Raw genomic sequence first — 21367 nt, 5'->3', positions numbered from 1 at the left:
CACCATGAAAATCTTCATTCAATAATCCAATAGTATTAAGAACCTGAGTCAAATTCTACAGGCAAAAAGACAACCAGCCTGAGTTTAAATATGTTAAGTATCTATTACTTCCCTCAGGAGAGTTAAGTGTTTAATCAAGAAAATAACATATTCTGCAGAACATGGATTTTCAAAGTGGTTTATCAGCCTTTTAGAATAACTTTATAACTTAAAAGTAGTTGATTAAACATTTAATTGAATCTATCACTATGAATATCAATAGTTTTTATAAGAAAGATTGCCAACTTGACATATGAATAAAGACTAAATGGTGTGTGTGTGTGTGTGTGTGTGTGTGTGTGTGTGTGTGTGTGTGTGTGTGTAGGAATAGAATTCAAAGTCATTTTAGCTCCAAGCTTCACCCTCAGTTTTGTTTTTTTTATAGGGTCTCACCAAGCTGTTGAGGGTCTTGCTAAACTGCTGAGTCTGGTCTTGAACCTATGGTTTTTCTATCTCAGCCTACAAAGAACTGGGATTACAGGCATGTGCCACCATGCCTAGCTTAGATAGTTTATCTTAATTGATAATGATATGTATTCAATTTAGAAGTATAAGTTTCATTGTAACTACGAGAGTGCATGACTTCATCGATGTTCATGGCAACTCTGGAAGGACCCAGGTACTTGGTCTACTGTTCTGCTGTGATTATCTAGAAGTTTTTAATTGATCTTGTATTTAAACTAAAGGTAAATACAAGATGTTTTTAAGCTTGTGTCTCCTAAGTTTATTCCACAAAATCAATGAGCAGAAGAGATATACTGGGAAGCAGCCCTCACATGTGCAGGGCTCAGACCCTGCTCTGGTCGCACTTGGCAGCAATGAGCATAAAGCCTGGCTCACTGCTGCACCTTGTACCCTCAAGCCAGCAGCCAGGTTAAGATCTAGGGCTCGACTGTCATTGACAATGGTAGCTGCAAAAATAAAAAAAAAGGCAGAAGAAAGCCTCAGCCAAGGCCAAGGAGGAGAGGAGGGCCTTCCCTGGGGAGAGGAAGTTCAGTACGAGGCCAGCTGGCCCATCTATCCCTGAAGCCTATCCTACCAGCATCTGCACAGATACTATCTGGCCTTGCAAGAACAGGCACTTCCAGTACTCGGACAATACATTTTGTCAGGAAATTGTTACAAATTGTTAAGTGTACCCATGACTTTGCAATAAAACATATTACAGAGCTATTAGGATTTTTCAGAGTTTAGAATCTCTACTTTTGAAAATGCTAGAACATTAACAAGCAGGTCTCCATAGGTTTAGAAGTAGAAATCAAAGCTCATTGTAATTTGTGAACAAGTACTCTTTTTATGTGATACTTTGAACTAATTATTAATAAGGAAGATATTTTCAAATTAATGTTCCATGTCATTGAATATAGAGTGATGAAATTCAAATACATCTTTTTGAAGATTTAAAGAAGTTTATTAGAAATACAAAAAATAGAAATACAGCCCCATGCCAAAATGGCATGGGGGGGGGTGAATCGAAATGAATACACCCTTCAAATTCATTTTAAAAGAACAAATTATGAAGTCACTTTCAGAGGAAACATTAAATTCTATTTTGGAAATAGGAAATTAATTGAGACATACACAAAACTGATTTTCATGAAATTACATTGTTAGAAAAATTGTTCCCCAAGAATTATCAGCCCTAGTTGTGCTCTTATATTTTGAAATACCTTACCAGAAAATAAAAACATTAAAAGTATAAATATGGAGGATAAGTATAGCTCTGTGGTAGATCATGTGCTTAGAAATGTGGAAGAATGCCGGGCATGGCGGTACATGCTTGTAATCCCAGTCCTTGGGAGGATTGCACAGGTTCGAAGCCAGCCTCAGCTACTTAGTGAGGCTTTCAGAAACTTAGTGAGACCCTGTTTCCAAATAAAATAGAAAATAGGAATGTAGCCTGAAAGTAGAAAGCCTCTGGGTTCTATTCTCACACACAAAAAAAGAAAAACAAAAAAAGAAATGTGTAAGGAACTGGTTTGATCTTCAATGCCAAAAAGGAAAAAGAGTACAAATTTTAATGTACTAATAAGTTAATTTTCAGGTAAATCATATGAATTCTGCAGAAAATTCATGTGATGAATCAAGATATCACACCAATAAGAGATTATCATTTATTCTGTTCTGACATCAGAAATATTTTTCATGTATAATTTGCCTTTGTTGATCACTATAATCCTTATTAATTTTATAAGTAATAAAATGTCTTAAAGGAAAACCTCTATATTTTAAACATTCTAACTGAACTGTCTGTATTCACTCTTTGTAAAAGAGGCACTACATATCTCCTTTGCATTTTGCCCTGTATGTTATGTAGCCAGCTCTGCTAAGACATCAAGATCGTTTTATAATTGAGAAGAAGGAAATTGATGAAAGGTTAACAGCTCAGCTATCGTCCCAAAGGGAGGTGGAGAGACCAAGTTTATTTGAATTTCAAGAGGTAGAGCCTGAGCCTTTGGAGAACCAGCTTATAACCCACTCGGAACCACTTAGAACTCTCAACACTATGGGAAGATTCAGATGTGTTTCTAGAACTAGCTTTTCTCCTTAATAATGACCACAGGGTCATATGGGAACATGGAAAAATAGATAAACACCAGAATATCATAAAGTAAAAATTGAACATACTCTGCAGTCCTGCCATCCAACAAGGAAATGAGTCATCAAACTTAGTCAAAATGGTCAGACCTTTTATTCTCAGTGAAAACCTGCAAGAAAAACAAAGCTTCGAGCAAGAGTGAACTGGATAAACTTTCATGGTAAGGACGTAGAGACACTATAACCTCTTCTGCATTACTGGTAGGAATTAAAAAAAAAAAAAAACTTATGCCATTGCTCGGAAAACAATTCACTGGCTCCATAAAGTAATCTTCCCCCTAGGTACATCCCCAAAGAGGCTAGAACAAAACAATGTGCACTCATAGAATCATTATTCAAAATTTAAAATAGATGACTACAACGTACCAATAAATGTAAATAAATAAATAGAAATAAATAAATAGAACTCTCCCAAAATAACAAATAGCCACAGGTAGAAACAGCTCACTTGTCCATCAACAAATCAGTGGATGAGGAGACTATAATACACGGTGTAGAAAATGTATTATTCAGTCATAAAAAGGAATCAAATTCTGATGCCTCCTACAATATTGATAAGACTTGAAATTGTTATGCTAAATGAAATGGCAGACATTAAAGGACATATATTGCATGATTCTTTTTATATTCAGTATCAAGAATAGTCAAAATAAGAGAGATAGGAAGTAGGCTAGAGGTTTACCACAGGCTGAGAGGAGGGGAAATGGGATTTATTATCTAATAGGTACAGAATTTCTATTGTGATGAAGAAAGTATTCTGGAAATGGACTTAAAATTGTGGTGCTGGTCACATCACATTTTGAATGCAGTGGCACTGATATGTATGGTTAAAATAGTAAATTTTATCTTATATACATTTAATCATAAAAACTGGTAAAATGCATAAATAATATTTAAGAAAATTTTTGATCCCCTATATAAGGGGGTCCTGAATTATTTTATTCTCATCAAATATGTACATAAATTATATATCAAATATATATATATATATATATATAATAGATGATGTTGCTCAAAACACAGTACCAAAAATATATGTATTATTATTATATGTATACCTCTGACTTATACCTCTATCCCTTTTTGAAATAGAGTTAAATAGTAATAAATTACTGAGGTTGGCCTGGAACCTGAAATCTTCCTGTCTCAGACTTCTATAAACTGGGATTACAGGCATGTGCCACAACACCTGGCCAATAGTATCTTAAAAATAAAAATCGCCGGGCATGGTGGCACATGCTTGTAATCCTAGTGCTTGAGAGGCTGAGACAGGAGGATCACACAGGTTCAAAGCCAGCCTCAGCTACTTAGTGAGGCTCTCAGCAACTTAGTGAGACCCTGTTTTCAAATAAAATATAAAATAGGTCTGGGAATATAGCCCACAGGTAGAAAGCCTCTGGATCTATTCCCAGTGCCACCAAAATAAATAAATACATAAATAAATAAATAAATAAATAAATATCAATTTTTTTAAATCTCCAATTTTTGACATTTGAAAGCTTGTAGAAAATAATATCTCCAATTCATATAAGGACCAACTTGAGAAATTTGGGAGCATTTTACTGTCACAGAACCTGAGAAATTTAGGTTTGGAGAGAAAGTCAGAGACCCTGTGGATCAATATTTCTCCAAATGCACTTGATTGACCACTAAATATTTCATCATAAAATGCTTCTGTGCCAAGTCAATGTGTACTTCTAATAGCGGTTCTTGGTGACTGCCTGTGGCACCAAGAAATAAACCCTGTGCATTTGAAATAAGCCAGACTTGTTTTGTATACCAACCCTTCTCAAACTGCAGAGTACACACTAGTCACCTTAGAGAAATGCAGATTCTGATTCAGAAAGTCTAACGTGAACCCCAGGAATCTGCATTTTTTCACAAGCTATCCTGGGATGCTGATGTTGGGGGCGGAGGACCACATTTTGAGGGACAAATGTTAGAGAGACAGGGAAGGGCAGCAGTGAGTGTATGGATGCTTAAAGAGCCAGGCCAGTTGTGAAAATCCTGGCATGGGTCCAAACCAAATTATAAATATCTCTTCCCAGACCTCTTCAGGATCCAGCAGCAAACTCCGGACTCCACCGGGGCAACTTCCAAGCCACAGCCAGCATTTGTTCTGACAGGTCAGTAACCAACTCTGGTTTGAAGTTCCTTATCCAGGACCAGTGTGTTCCAGATAGGAGGCTTTCTGTAAAAATGTGTTGAATGACTCTATGGTAAGGGGTCAAAAACAAATACAGGATAGACCCCTGCTCATCTTTGCCTACTTTTTCCCCAAACTCAATCACAAGTCCTGTTTTGGGAAACATTCATTTAATTCAACCTCTTCATTTTGCTAATGAGAGCACTGGGGGATAAAAGGTCGAGCCGATTTACTTAGTGTCAGATAGCTGGAGAGAAGCCACGACTGGGCCAGAAATAGGTTCTCCTCCTTCCCGGAATCCATGCCCAACTGAAATTTCTTCAAATAAAAGACTGTTCACTTCAGCTCTCAGAGAGCAGTGACAACCTATAAACTTATATTATGCATCAGTTAAACTATATGAATTACCAATACTGTAAAGAAAAATCATTATTTCTTTCCACTTTAAACCCTTGGGCTTGAGATATATTATTATCAAGGTTTGGGAGCTATTATATGAAAACTGAATTTGTATCACAAATCTTTAGGTCATGCTGTCTAAAACCTCTCACTGGAAATATAGAATTGAGCTAGTGATTTAATTGTCACATCGTCATTGAGTGACAAGTTCAGGACCAGATCCCAAATCTTGACTTTCACGGTGACTCTCATGTTGGGAGCCATTAAGGCCTTCCCCTAGATTGGTGTCTCTGACTCAGCTGATTGTCCTTCACCTAGAGTCAACAAGGTTTGGGGTTATGGAAAGTTCAAAGAGGTCTGAGAGAGGATCAGGTGGTGATGACACGAGGGTACTGATAGGCCTATCTGTAGTGTGTGTGTTTTGTATTGGTCTTTGTTGTATTCTGGTGGTGGTAGCACGAGAATGTTGACTGACTTGTAGCTGTGTATAAATACCTCTGGAAAAACAAACCCGATGTCGGCACAATAGACGAGATTGACCCAGAAGCTGTGTTGGCCAGGAGTGTCGGCGCAAGAGAAAATACTGACCCAGGCATAGTCGTCGACCAGTAGGAAATACTGACCCACGAACAGGGGTCGACCAGTAGAGATAGTAAGCTGGCGGCTCCCCCATGATAGAATTTAAAATTCTCCATCCTCACGCCTCACTTCAGAACCCGTACTCTTGCCGGCTGGCTCCGGCACTCTCATTGCCCTGAACCACAACTACATTCACCTTAATTTACAGAAAATGTCTACATGAATAACCGGTTCAGCACAACTCAAGTGGTTCTATAACCAGATTGCTCGCTGCAAATTTACATTTCTTAAGGACAAGATATGAACAACCACTGTCTGAGAAAAAGAGTCAGAAGCCTGGGAATGGTGTGTGTGGTGGGCAGGATGGAACTGTCCTCTACCAGGATGGGGAGATGCAGCCGTCAACTGTACCTTTAAAAAGAGACTGAACACTTAAAAGTTCCCTGAGGTTTCATGTGGAACGGAAGAGTCGTGCAGAGATATTGGTACATGGAAGCAAAATGTTTTGCCATATGGCCTTCAGAGAATATTATTTTCCAGCTACAGTCAAATTCACTTTTAACAACTGCATCTGCAGTTGTAACCCACTCAGCATCCGGCAGCTCCTGGATGGCCCTAGGGCATATCTGTTACAGGGCTGGATGATCTCTAGCATCGTCCCTGTGTCTCACCCACCCTTAACCGTGACGGTACAGGGATCAGCACTGTGTTTCCAGATGAGGTTGAAACAGGGAGCAGAGAGGTGTCTGTGATTCAGTTTAAAGCCAAGGTCATTGCTACAACTTTGGCACTGAGGGGATTTGCAAAGGAAATAGCACCAGTGGGTTGCAGTCCTGATTTTTTTTTTAATTTTTTGATCTAATCCTAAAAAGGAACTGCCCTCGATAAATCATCTTCCTAATGGAAATGACAGAATTATTCTCCCAGGGGGACTGCACAAACCACACGTCCCTCTCGGGGGCAGCAGGAAGGAAATGCAGAGACATAGCTACTGGGGAGGATCTAAGGCATTCTAGAGATTTGTTCCCCTTCTGTCCCACTGCGGTCTCTCTCAACAACTTTTGAAGTCAGAGAAAAGATTCAAGTCAGAGAAAAGATTCTATGTTTACACATAAAACATAGAATCCTTCCCAGTCAGTAGAGATCTGTTTGTTTTAAAAAAAAATGATACTATGGTTAAAAATTTAAGTCAGTATAATTTTTTATTAATAATTCCAAAATTTAACTGCAAAAACTCAGCTGTTAGTAACAGTAGCATTTGGAAAACTGGGTATAACCTTTTTTTTTCTTATTTTTATATTTTCTTTGCTTTTATAATTGTATTATAAGTGCTCATCACTTAAAATCACTTATTCTGAGCCAGGCATGGTGGCGCACGCTTGTCATCCCCGCGCTTGGGAGGCGGAGACAGGAGGATCGCGCAGGTTCGAAGCCAGCCGCGCTGGCTTAAGAAACTCTGTTTCCAAATAAAAATATAAAATAGGTCTGGGAGTGTAGCCCGGAGGTAGAAGGGCTTCCAGGAACACCAGTACCACCAAAAAAAAAAAAAAATTACTTATTCTATAATATGTAATCTACAGTATGAGTTTGAATGCATGCCAATATCACTACTTACTTTTTAAAATGAAATGCATATGGATAATATAAGATTTTAAATGCAGAATTAATAATTCACAGATTTTCACCTCTTCATCAAGTGCATTGTTACGATTTTGAAATGGACTTAGTATATGTGGCATTTTGGCAAAGAAATCATCGTCTCATCCTTTTTCAAATGAATTTGCTAGAACTCAAGGTTTTCTTTCTAATCAAAATGTGAGGAAGTGCCACTCCCAGGCCAACCTCTGATTTCTGAGAAATCTCGCCCAGGACACCAGGGACTAAAGGTCAAGTTTAAGGAAGAAACTGAATGAAATTAGCTAGGATTTTTTTTTTTTTGAGGGGGGGGAAGGAGGGACTTTTCTTTGACTAAAGCCAGGTAAATGGGACTTAGGTCACAGTTTTATCAAATTCAAGCTAGGAATTTGGCCAGGTCCTTTGAAACTTTTTCCCATGACTTAAATTCTTATTTGTTGTATTTTTGGCATGATGGTTAAGTGATCTGGGGCACTGGCCCAAAAATCATAGTGGCTTTTTTGTCATTGTTATTACAATGAGTTAATAGATTAAAGAAATTTTTTTAACATTCACAGTGAATATTTCCCTTCAAGGGAAGAGAAATCACAATTTGTCATATGTTCTTTTTACATTCTTGACTCTTTCCCTGAAATTTACTATGATAAATATGATGGGTTTCTAGAAAACTAGAAATTGTAGGAATTCACAGTTTTTTTCCTTTTTCATCATAAAGACAGTTTCTTTGTAAAATTCAACCAAAAATAACATATTATTGAATTAAATATAAAAGCAGAAATTAAATGAATTAAATATAAAAGCAGATAAAAGAACTGTCTTCTATTAAATAAGACAGAAATATTTGGGTAAGGGTTAATTGTGTGATGTGTGCATGTTTACGCAAGTCTTTTATTCCATTACGATGTATGACTACAATGCACCAATAAAAAATTTAAAAAACAATAATATTTCTTCAGTTTTCTTTTGAAAAATGTGTTTTTCACAGAAATGTGTATTTTATGTAAAAAAACATGGTGTATCTTTACTTTTGTTTACTATTCCTATTTTTAACATATTAATGGATTTTTAATTTCTCAATTTTTATTTCTAATATAGAAAATACTAACAGATATAACCAACCCAAATGTAAGCTGTTGAGCATCCTCAAACTTCTAAGAAGGTAAAAAAGTCCTGAGGCCAAAAATTTGAGAATTGCTAAAATAATGACATCCCCTCCTATTTAGGCTTCAGGTACACCATCTGTCAAGGAATAGACTTTATACCTCTGTTTCTGCACAACTTTCAGAGACTTTTCAGAGACTCAAAATCTTTGAGACGTTTAGTAGCATATTAGAGTTGACCATCCTACTCTCAATCAAAGGTAAGGATGCTTAGCCGATAGCCCTGTGTCAGGTAGCAAACAAACAGGAATTAAACAAGAAAACCCTCTTTTTTCCCTAGATTAATTAATTAATTAATTAATTTATTTATTTATTTATTTATTTATTTATTTATTGGTACTGGGGATGAACCCAGGGGCATTCTACCTCCGAGCTACAGCCCCAGTCTTTTTTTTTTTTTTTTTTTTTTACTCACTGAGTTGCAAAGGACCTTACTACTAGATGAAGTTTCATCCAATATGAAGATTCTGACTTATCCTAAACATAAGCATTCTAACCCTCTAAACAGCTTAACATACAGCTTCACACACACACACACACACACACACGCAGTCTTATGTCACATGTTATAGAAGCAGATTTCAGGTTCCCATCATTCTTTTTCAGCTATGGTTTTATTACATTGTCCTCCTTACAATAACTGTTTTTTTATTTGTCTCTTTGAAACACCAGGCAAAGTTATACCTTCTCCTACAAAGATTTCCTTGATGGTACTCCCTGAAAGAAAATTATTAAAAATTGGCCCTAATTCTTTACAAATCCCTACATTCCTGCCTTTTCCAACTGTTTAATCATTCCTTAACAAATAGATGTCACCAAATATTTTTCTACAAAAGATTATATAGTAAATATTGAAGACACTGTGACTATTAGGATCATTCAACTGTCTCATTGTAGCATGAAATAAGCCATGGACGCTGTATGAAACAAATGGAATATGGCTGTACTTCAATAAAACCTTATTTACAAAATAAAGAGGGAGTAAGGCTGGATTTCACCCATGAATGTATTTTCTATCAAAAATTATCATCTATCAAAATGATGATAGGTAAGCAAAAATATAATAAATTTTATGTACAAATAATCTACTATATTAAAATAAGACACATACCCAATAAAATCAATGAGTAGTCCCTTTCCCTAGAGAAACTGAAAGCATATCATTGTGATATTATCTGGGGCTGAAATTCTAAAATTATTTCACTCTCACATTCTCGCCTCACTCATTGTTACAGAGTTATCAGAACACTTACTGAGCTCAGACAGCTTCAAATGGTACTGGATTCCAGAGGTCAATCATGGAAGCTTCAAGGATCCTCATAACCTAAGTATAGGATCTCATGTTTTCACCTTTTCTGTATTCCACTAGCCAAGTAAGACATAAGGTCAGCTTGGATTCTGTAAGATGTCAGACAGACTCCCACTCCTGAGAATGGAGTGGCAAGGTAACTACAGACGTGGGAAGAAATGGCAGTCTTATCTGCAGATGTTCTAACTCAGCAACCCACATCTTTTCTACATACAAAACCCGCATGTCCTCTCCACCCCTCAAAATTTCTGTATCTTTATCACTGTGGGCTCATGGGAGAATCTTACACTCCATTGGAAAGGAACAAAGCTTTGATCTAAGTTTAAAGTTTGTACAAAAGCTTAGAGAGGGGAGAGCAAAGAAAAAGGTATCTGTAGGCAACCTTAAAAATAGTTCATGCAAGGAAGCAGGATGAGTAAAGAAAGCTCTGAGGTGCAGGAAGAGCTTACACACTTTCACAGTCATTCCATTTGATGAGATCAGAACCTTCTTCAGTGGCAGTTGCCCTGTCTGATCCACTTGGTCTTAATCCAAGGGAGCAGCAGTTTCCTGTAGAATTTTTTTTGCAAGTTTCTGCTTGAAAACAAATTAAAACAAAATTCATTGCCTGCCATTCAAAAAGCAACTGCACGAACTACAGTAATCACTACAAATGCTTGTTTTGCCTCTACCATCTGCATTTCACAACCATTCAGGACACTGATTTATAGATTCTAGCAATTTTTGTCCATTGGGTCAAGAAATTCAGTATTTTATAATAGCAAACAAATAGATTACATTTTATATGTCATGCATGGACAATGTAGTGAGCAGGTTTTATATACCTCAATGCAATATGCATCAAAAATAAAACATAAATGAATAAAAGTATTACAAAACTGGTAAGAAAGAGACTTAAGTTAAAATCAAGTTGGATCTCCCAAGCTTTCAGTGGTTAATGTGATAAGCACCAGGTAATTTTAAAGGGTTACTTTTTTATATAAAAAAAACAAAAAATCCTTTTCTCACCTCCCTTCCTTTTATTGAAGCTGGAATAAGATGTAAGAGGGAAATATGCTGGAGAAAGAAATGATTAAAATGCATGAACTTCCAAGGAAAACCACTAGGAATTTTTTTTTTAACTTCAATCACTGCATAGTTTATTTTGGGTTTACATATTTTTTTTCTTTCCATTCCTATTCCAGAAATTTTCTGACAAGACCAGAAGTAGATCTCTTCTCATGATGAAAAATTGACTAGACCTTTCTCCAAGAGTAGAGAAATTCAAAGTTGACATAAAAGGATGAGACGCCAACGTAGAAAATCACAATTTCATTACTTTTATTTTTTAAATTTCTTCTTGACAAAAAGACCTTAAAAATAAAATATTTTAGAGAACTTTTGGGTTCACAATAGAGTTCCCATGCCCCTTACATCCACAGCCTTCACAACTGTCAACATCCCGAGCCAACGTAATGCATTGATTATTACGGACAAAACTACACTGATGGTCTTTATCGTCCAGTATCCATAGTTCACATCAGGGTTTACTCTTGCTGTATATTCTCAGTTTTCAAACATAAAATATAACCATCACTGTAGTATAAGATAAAAAGTTTCAACACTCTAATAATTCTGTGTTCTAACTATCCATCCCTTCCTAACCCTCAAATCCTGGAAACCACTTATCGTATTGTCCACCTAGTTTAACTTTTACTAAAAAGTAATATAATTCAAATCACAAGTATATAGCCTCTTCAAATGGGATTCTTTTATTCAATATGTAGTGTGTGTGTGTGTGTGTGTGTGTGTGTGTGTGTGTGTGTGTTGCTGGAAATCAAACCCAGGGCTTCTCAGATGCCAGGCAATTGCTCTCTCACTGAATTATACTGAGTCCACGCCATGCATTTTCTTGGCTTGGCAGCCCCCTTTCCATTTTTGGAGCTGAATAATATTATATTTTTTATATGTAGCAGATTTTTTTCTTTTTAATCTATTCACCTAATAAAGAATATTTTAGTTGGTGAAGATTATTAATTATTGATTCCATTTATTTAATTGATAACATTCTATTGAGATTTTCTATTTCATTTTGTGTGCTTAAATGTAAATATCTAAGGTACAACATGAAAATCTTAATCATATACTGTATCTAGAATTTTCTTTTTTTTCTTTTTTTTTTTTTTTTGGTGGTACTGGGGTTCCTGGAAGCCCTTCTACATCTGGACTACACTCCCAGACCTATATTACACTTTTTATTTGGAAACAGGGTCTCTTAAGCCAGCGAGGCTGGCTTCGAAACTGCTCAATCCTCCTGTCTCCACTTCCCAAGCGCGGGGATTACAAGCGTGCGCCACCACGCCCAGTGTTCTAGAATTTTTTCTAAATGAAAACATTATAGCTGCTTTGCCCAGGAGAATAAAGAGAAGTAGATAGGTGCATAGACATGACAGTTTGTCTCACTATATAAACTGATTTCACATTCACACACATAAACACACACACACTATGGAATGATACAATAATTATAATGTATACCTTAAATGCATGCAATAAAATTTATTTTTTAAATATATATTTTAAGAAATTGGTCCATTTTATCTGTTATCTTATTTGTTCATATAGAGTTGTCCACAGTATTTTTTTTAACTGTAGATTGAACCCAGGGATATTCCAACTCAGGGTGTCACTAAGTTGCTTAGAGTCTTACTAAGTTCATGAGATGTCCTCAATCCTGTGATCTTCCTGTCTCAGCCTCCCAAGAATTCAGATTACACTTGTTTGCTACTGTGCATGGAAAAATTTTTTATTTTTATTTTTATTTTTTGGTGATACTGGGGGTGGAACCCGGAGGCTTTTTACCTCCGGGCTATACTCCAAGACCTATTTTATATTTTATTTGGAAATAGGGTCTCACTAAGTTGCTGAGAGCCTCACTAAGTAGCTGAGGCTGGCTTCGAACCTGTGCGATCCTCCTGTCTCGGCCTCCCAAGCGCGGGGATTACAAGCGTGCGCCACCACGCCCGGACGAAAATGTTTTATCCTTTTTATGTCAATGGTTTCTGAGTGGTAACCCTTTCATTTCTGATATGAGTAATTAATATTCTCTCACTTCTTAATTCTCCTGGTTAAATATTTGTTCATCTTTTTAGAGTTTCCTGTAACAGCATAGATTACTAATTTTTCTTTTTGCAGTACTGGGGATGAAACCCACAGACATTCTACCTCTGAGCTGCACCCCAAGCCCTATTTTTTATTCTTTATTTTTGAATCAGGGTCTCACTGAGTTGTGAAGGGCCTCACTAAGTAGCTGAGACTGTCCACAAACTGTGATCCTCCTGTCTCAGCCTCCTGAATTCTGAGACTACAAACATGCACTACCTCGCCTGGCTATTAATTTTCAATATTTTTAATTTTTATTTTATTTGCCTGTTTGTGTGTGTGTGTGTTTATGTCTGTGTGCACGTGTGTGCGTGTGTGCGCTATTGAGGATTGAACCAAAAGGTATTCTATCTCAGAACCATATTCCAAGCCCTATTTTACTTTTTACTTTGAATCAGGGTCCTGCTAAGTTGCAGAGACTGGCTTTGAACCTACAATCCTACTTTCTCAGCTGCCCAAGTACTGTAGTTATAGGTATGTGCCATCATGCCCCCTAAATTCTGTTTTCAATGCAGCCCACATTCTGATGTTATATCTTAATTCTCATTTGATTCAATATATTTTTAGTTTCCCATGCTATTTCTTCTTTGATCCACTTATCATTTAGAAGTGTCTACATAATCACCAAGAATTTGGAATTTTCAGACATCTTTATATCCTTGATTTCTAATTTAGTTTCATTTTTATCTGAGAGCACCACCCTTCCTTAGACCCAGTCCATAACTCCTCTGGGATTTCTCTTCATTATCTAAAGTCCCTCGTGTATCCCAATTACTCCCTAGCTTCCGCAGATGGTGGAAAACATATGGCCCTTCACTTTCTGTGATTGGCTAATCTCACTTAACAGAATTCTCTCCTGGTCCTTTTATTTCCTGCAAATGACATAATTTTTTTCTTCTTTACTACTGATTAGAATCCCATTGTGTATATATATATATATATATATATATATATATATATCCCTTAATTTTTAATCCATTAATCTGTTAATGGACACATGGGTTGGTTCAATAATTTGGAAACTGTGAATTGTGTTGCTATAAACATGGATATTCAAGTATCAATATAATATTCTGATTTTATTTCCTTTTATTAATAGACTGGTATAGCTGGATCATACGGTGGATCCATTCCCAATTTTCTGATGAATCTCCATACTAATCTCCATAGTGGCTGCATGAGTTTGCAATCCCATCAATAGTGTAAGAGTCTCTGTTTTCCTAAAGCCAATTTGGATGAATAAAAAGTTACTGACTCATATTTATGTTGCCATGAATGTCATAATTATGTTATTCCACTGTCTTCTGGCATAAAGCACTGACATAAGCAAGTTTTATAACAATATGATTTTGTGTTGTTAATAAACTATTGTGTTAGAATGGGTGTCCAAAGAACTGTTTTTCTCTTTTTGTATTCATAAATGTTCAGTTTTTATTTTGATTAGTCTCTTATCTGGCTTTCCCTATCACCACTATTGCAAAAAATTACTTTTTTGTGTTACATTTTCTTTCATTCATTTATTCACCAGCTATTATTTAACTTGTTTGGGTACTTTTCAGTTCCTAGGAATACACACTGTAGGACTGAGCACGTCAAATGTTATGAAGCTTGAATTCTAGTAGAAAGGTACAGAAAATTCCAACATATGCCTCTCTAAAGTATCAGCGTTCCAACAAGAAAACATGTAGTCAGAAAGATAATGCAATAAGATATTTAAAGTGAATATATATATATATATATATATATATATAGAGAGAGAGAGAGAGAGAGAGAGAACCTTTTAAACCCAATAATTTTACCGAAATATATCTTGGTGTTGGCACATCTGGGTTAATTTTCTTGATATCAGTTGTCTATTGCTACATAACAAATGATAACAAACAGCTTAAAACAATACAAATGCATTACCTTATGTTATGCATGGATCAGGAGACCTGGCGCAGGTTAGCTGCAACCAGTGATCAGAATCTCATTGGGTGGAATTCACCGAGTAAGTGGTGGCTGAAATCTTCTCTAAGACTCATGTTCTTCCAGTGTTGCCAGTATTGTTGGAATTTAATTCTTTAGAGCTTTAAGACTGGGACCTAGCTTTCTTGCTGACTAGTAACTGGGAAACCATTCTCAGATAAGCTTCTAGAGACCACCAGCCACTCCTTGCTATGTGGTCTTCTGGAGGATTTCACTGACTCCTTTAAGGTCAGTAGAGCAGCCTTGCTTAAAAGGACTATAATCTTTTGTTTATTATATAATTATATGTAATATATATATACATATATATGTAGTGTGTGTGTGTGTGTGTGTGTGTGTGTGATGGAACCCAGGGGCATTCAACCTCTGAGCTACACCCCCTGCCCTATTTTTTATTCTTTTCATTTTGAGACAGGGTCTCACTAAGTTGCAGAAGGCCTCACTAAGTAGCTGAGGCTGTCTGTGAACCCTGATCTTCCAGTCTCAGCCTCCCGAATGCTGGGAGTACAAGTATGCGCCACCACGCCTGACTATTCTAGAGATATTTTTAAGTAATTTTCTGTGTGTGTTGCTAATTGAGTTATATATTTAGCTATATATTTATTGTATAAATTTAGTTATATATTTATTTATAAAGTACACATATTATAACATACATATTATAAATTATATGTTATTATATAACATATTATAAAAATAGTGAGTAAATTGACGCAGAGTGAAAATAAGAATAGGTGTAGCCATATCTTAGGTAATGTCTTCTCCAAAGTCCTGTTTATATAGATCTTCCAAAATTGCAATCTAAGCTTCCTATCTTAAAAAAAAAAAAAAAAAAAAAAAAAAACTTCTCCAAAATTGATCACATCCTGGGACACAAAGAAAATACCAGCAAATTCAAAAAATGTAATATAATTCCTTGCATCTTTTCAGACAACAATGGAATAAAAGTAGAAATCAACAACAGGAAACTCGAAAGAAAGTATTCAAATTCATGGAGAATGAATGATACACTATTGAACGACGAATGGGTAAGAGCAGAAATTAGGGAAGAAATAAAGAAATTTATGGAAACAAATGAAAACAGAGACACAACCTACCAAAACCTATGGGACACCATGAAGGCAGTTCTAAGAGGAAAGTTTATTGCATTGAGTGCCCACATAAAAAGGACGGAGAACCAACAAGTAAAGAACCTAATGACACAACTCAAGGAACTAGAAATTCTGCAACAGTCTATTCCCAAAGCCAGCAGAAGGCAAGGAATCATCAAAATTAGAGCAGAAATAAACGAAATAGAGAACAAAAAAACAATTCAAAGAATCAATAAAACAAAAAGTTGGTTCTTTGAAAAGATTAATAGAATTGATAAACCCCTAGCCAACCTAACCAAAAGAAAAAGAGAATCAACTCAAATTATCAAAATTAGAAATGAAAAAGGAGATATCACCACAGATAGTGAAGAAATTCAAAAGATTATCAGAAACTACTTTAAAAATTTATACTCCAATAGACTTGAAAATCTGGAAGAAATTGATAGATTTCTAAGCACAGTTAACCTTCCTACACTCAACCAAGAGGACATAGCAAGCCTAAACCAACCAATAACAACCAAAGAAATAGAAATGGCAATAAAAATTCTTCCACCAAAGAAAAGCCCAGGCCCAGATGGGTTCCCAGCTGAATTCTACAAAACCTTCAGTGAACAACTAATACCAATACTTCATAACATGTTCCGGGAAATTGAAAGAGATGGAACTCTTCCAAATTTCTTCTATGAGGCCAGTATCACATTAATCCCCAAACCAAATAAAGATACCTCAAGAAAGGAAAACTACAGACCAATATCCTTAATGAACATAGATGCAAAAATTCTAAACAAAATACTAGCTATATGCATTCAAAACTATATCAAGAGAATAATACATCATGACCAAGTCGGTTTCATCCCAGAAAAACAAGGCTGGTTCAACATACGCAAATCAATACATGTTATTCACCACATAAATAGAACCAAGAACAAAAACCACGTCATCATAGCAATAGATGCTGAAAAAGCATTCGACAAAATCCAACACCCATTTATGTTAAAAACACTGCAAAAAATTGGGATAGAAGGAAAGTACCTCAACATCATCAAGGCAATATACTGCAAACCCAAAGCCAACATTATATTGAATGGGGAAAAACTGCAAGAATTTCCGCTATAGTCAGGAACAAGACAAGGATGCCCACTATCACCACTCCTTTTCAATATAGTCCTTGAGACTCTTGCTGCAGCAATCAGACAAGAGAAGGAAATCAAAGGAATTCACAAAAGGAAGAGAGGAATTAAAATTATCCTTATTCGCAGATGACATGATCCTTTATCTGGAAGACCCAAAGAACTCAACCAAAAGACTTCTGGACCTGATTGACAAATTCAGCAAAGTCGCAGGTTACAAAATCAACCTAAAGAAATCAGTGGCTTTTCTTTATGCCAACAACGAATCCACAATGAAAGAAATAAAAACAACAATTCCATTCACTATAACCTCAAAACCAATAAAATACCTAGGAATAAACCTAACCCAAGATGTAAAAGACCTCTACAACAAAAACTATAAAACATTAAAGAAAGAAATTGAAGAAGACCTTGGAAGATGGAAAGATCTCCCGTGCTCATGGATAGGCAGAATAAATATCATCAAAATGGCCATTCTGCCAAAACTGATCTATAGGTTCAATGCAATTCCCATTAAAATACCAGTGACATTCTTCAGAGACCTAGAAAAATCAATCATGAACTTCATATGGAGAAAGAAAAGACCTAGAATAGCCAAAGCAATTCTCAATAACAAGAAACACGCAGAAGGCATTACAATCCCAGACTTCAAACTATACTATAGAGCAATAGTAGTAAAAACAGCATGGTACTGGCACAAAAACAGATATACTGAGCAGTGGATTAGAATCGAAGATACAGAAACAAACCCACACATCTTTAGTCAATTAATCTTTGACAAAGGGGCCAAACACATACGCTGGAGAAAAGACAGCCTTTTCAACAAGTGGTGCTGGGAGAACTGGCTAACCATTTGTAAAAAGATGAATCTAAACCCCTATATCTCACCAAACACAGGAATCAACTCAAGATGGATCAAAGACTTAGAAATTAGACCTGAGACTGTGAAGTTAATAGAGGAGAGCATAGGGTCAACACTACAACATATTGGCACAGGCAGTAACTTTCTCAACAAAACCTCCAAAGCTCAGGAAATTAAAGCAAGAATAAACAAGTGGGATAACATCAAACTAAAAAGTTTCTTCTCATCAAAGGAAACTATCAATAACCTAAAGAGGAAGCCCACAGAATGGGAAAGGATCTTTACCAGCCACCATTCTGATAGGGGGCTAATATCCAGAGTATACAAAGAGCTCAAAAGACTCTACACTGGCAAAACAAACAACCCAATCAAGAAATGGGCTAATGAACTAAATAGACATCTCACAAAAGAAGGGATACAAAGGGCTAATAGATACATGAAAAGATGTTCTTCATCACTGGCCATCAGGGAGATGCAAATCAAAACTACACTGAGATTCCATCTAACCCCAGGCAGAGTAACAAGCATAAAGAAATCAAATAACAACAAATGCTGGTGAGGATGTGGGGAAAGAGGAACTCTTTTACACTGTTGGTGGGAATGCAAACTAGTTCAACCACTATGGAGATCTGTGTGGAGATTCCTAAGAAAGGTGGGAATAGATCCACCATATGATCCAGCTATACCACTCCTGGGTATCTTTCCAAAAGGGTTGAATTCAGAGAAATACAGCAACATATGCATACCTATGTTCATAGCAGCACAATATGTAATAGCCAAAATATGGAACCAACCCAGATCACCATAAACAGATGAATGGATAGCAAAACTGTGGGAAATACACACAATGGAATTCTATTCAGCCATAAAGAAGAACAAAATTATGTCATTTGCAAGGAGATGGAAAGCCCTGGAGAACATTATGTTAAGTGAGATCAGCCAAGCACAAAAGAAGAAGATACATATGTTTCCTCTAATATGCCCAAACTAGGAAACACAAAGAATACCAGTGGGACTCCAGTTATTGAAGGGGAAATACTAGCTAAGTTTGGATGGTAAGATAGGAGAGGAGGAAGGTCGGTCTTGATTAATGAGGGTCTACACCTGAACATGTGTAAAATTATGAATAAGTCATGGTTAACCTGGACAGCCATTGGTGGGAGGGGGGAAAGGAAAACGGGGGTGGGGGGGAGAGGGCATCAAATATAGTGTAAATGTATACTATTTACGTTCAATAAAAAAAATTGTTTAAATAAAAAAATAAAATAAAATAATAAAAAAAAAATATATATATATATATATATATATATATAGAGAGAGAGAGAGAGAGAGAGAGAGAGAGAGAGAGAGAAAGAGAAAATGAGTGAGCTTATTCAAGACTGGGACTTCAATGGACTTCTGTTCATCTACTGCATGAAGTTGACTCAAGGTAGTAACTCTGGGGAGAAACAACATTTTTCTCAGTTTCTAAGATTGATGAAAACATGAACAAATGAATAACTGGGGTCCCAAAGTTCTCCATCAGAGACTGCAATTGCAAATATTTTATTGGGAAAATATTGTGAATATTGTGTTATGACTCTCCATAACACCTGCTTATATGATCAACCAAAGGATCTGTATAACAATGACTATTAAATCTCGAGTTTAAACTGCTTTCCTTATAGTGACCTTTATATCATGAGTGCAAAAAACATGGTTATAATTTTTCTTCAGACATACTAAAAGCCAGCGAGTAAGAAAGGTCCAACATTTGAGACAGTTAAAATGTTCTCAGAGGTTTATAAACTCCATGAATAGTAGAAAAAAATGAAACCAAGAGAAGGATATCGGATCAGGAGAACATGGCAGAGATAAGAAGTTACCAACAATGGTGACGATTGAATGATGAGAAGTGAGAAAATTGGAATAGTAAAAGTCCCTGCATTGAAATAGAGAAATCCCAGTTTTCACTTTCCGAGGAGAATAAGTTCCACTTGGTGAGAATTTCCATGGTCAAATCACTGAATTTCTGATGTGAAATGAAGACTTTTAGATTAGAGGCTAAGAACTATGAGCCTAACATTGCAGAAGACTCCATGTCTGATAAGCCAATATGTGCTCCCCATCTCAAGTGAACTATGAGCTGAATTTAAGTGATTTGGTAATTACCCTTCCCTACTTATTCATGTAAGCTTCTCAATTGAACTGATTGGTTTGAAAACAACAGGCAGCAAATTAAAACAGAGTGGCATCTGTATGTTACCAATGGAACTCTGCATGTTATGGTCTTTGTCATCAACAATGATGACTGAAAGAGGAGATGAAGAAAAACAGTTAATGAGAAGAAAAATGAAAGTGTAGGTTTACAGTGCAGTCTAATTGACCATAGTTTCAAAATAACATTGACACAATGATAGTAAAGAGAAAAGACTGGTAGTGGAAAAAAGTGATTGAAGTAACCAAAAGAAATATCATTTTAAATTGCTCCTCTTCTAAATAAATTTTTATAATAATAATTTTTAATGGAAAGGTTTATTTCCTTTGTGGTTTCTAATGCATCTGAGTCATTTGTACATTTTCACTAATGTCATGTATAAAAGGTTGATAGAGAAATAAATCACTTTGACAGATAAACAACTATGGCAAAGCAGATCTTGTGAAGGTCAGCCATAAACATCAATGAAAAGTCTTCTGCTAATCAAAGCAGTGAATACATTTTGACTCACAAAAAAAAATCAATTTTCTTGAAACTCTTTTTCAAAAGTGATCACTAGTTTCAAGCTGATCTCTGTACCATGACTCAAATCCTATGTCACTTGAAATCTCTACCTTTCAAACTATGAGATTCTCTGGCACATTTCTGCTGACAGTTCCAAGAATTTGGGAAGTGAGGGACATGTTATTTTCTTTAAATGCTAGATTTGGGACTGGCTAAAACTGAAGAAACAACATGTCTTGCTGATATGTCATCCCCAACACGAACTTTTTGATGACACAGTGCTTGGCTGAGATCCACAGCTTTAAACACAACACTCCAGAGCAGGCACCCGTGATCCCTGAAGGAGTGTGCCTGATGTGGCCAGACATCATCAAATAAGTCAGTTAGGACAGTAGAAAGTGGAGAACAGTCTTCTACCAGATTCAAGGAGTGTGACAGCTAAATATCAAGAGGCAAAACTGTGGGACTAATTGTTTACCAAATATTTCACGTGTACTAAACCTCTCATATACATTATTCCTTTAATTCTTTCTAATATTCTATTTTAGTCAAACTGCGTGTACCAGAAATTTATATGTTGGGGCCTATCTCCAGTGCTTTAAAATGTGA

This window comes from Muscardinus avellanarius (genome assembly GCF_963383645.1).
Source record: "Muscardinus avellanarius genome assembly, chromosome: 5".
NCBI classification, from domain to species: domain Eukaryota; kingdom Metazoa; phylum Chordata; class Mammalia; order Rodentia; family Gliridae; genus Muscardinus; species Muscardinus avellanarius.
This window is presented reverse-complemented; position numbering follows the sequence as displayed.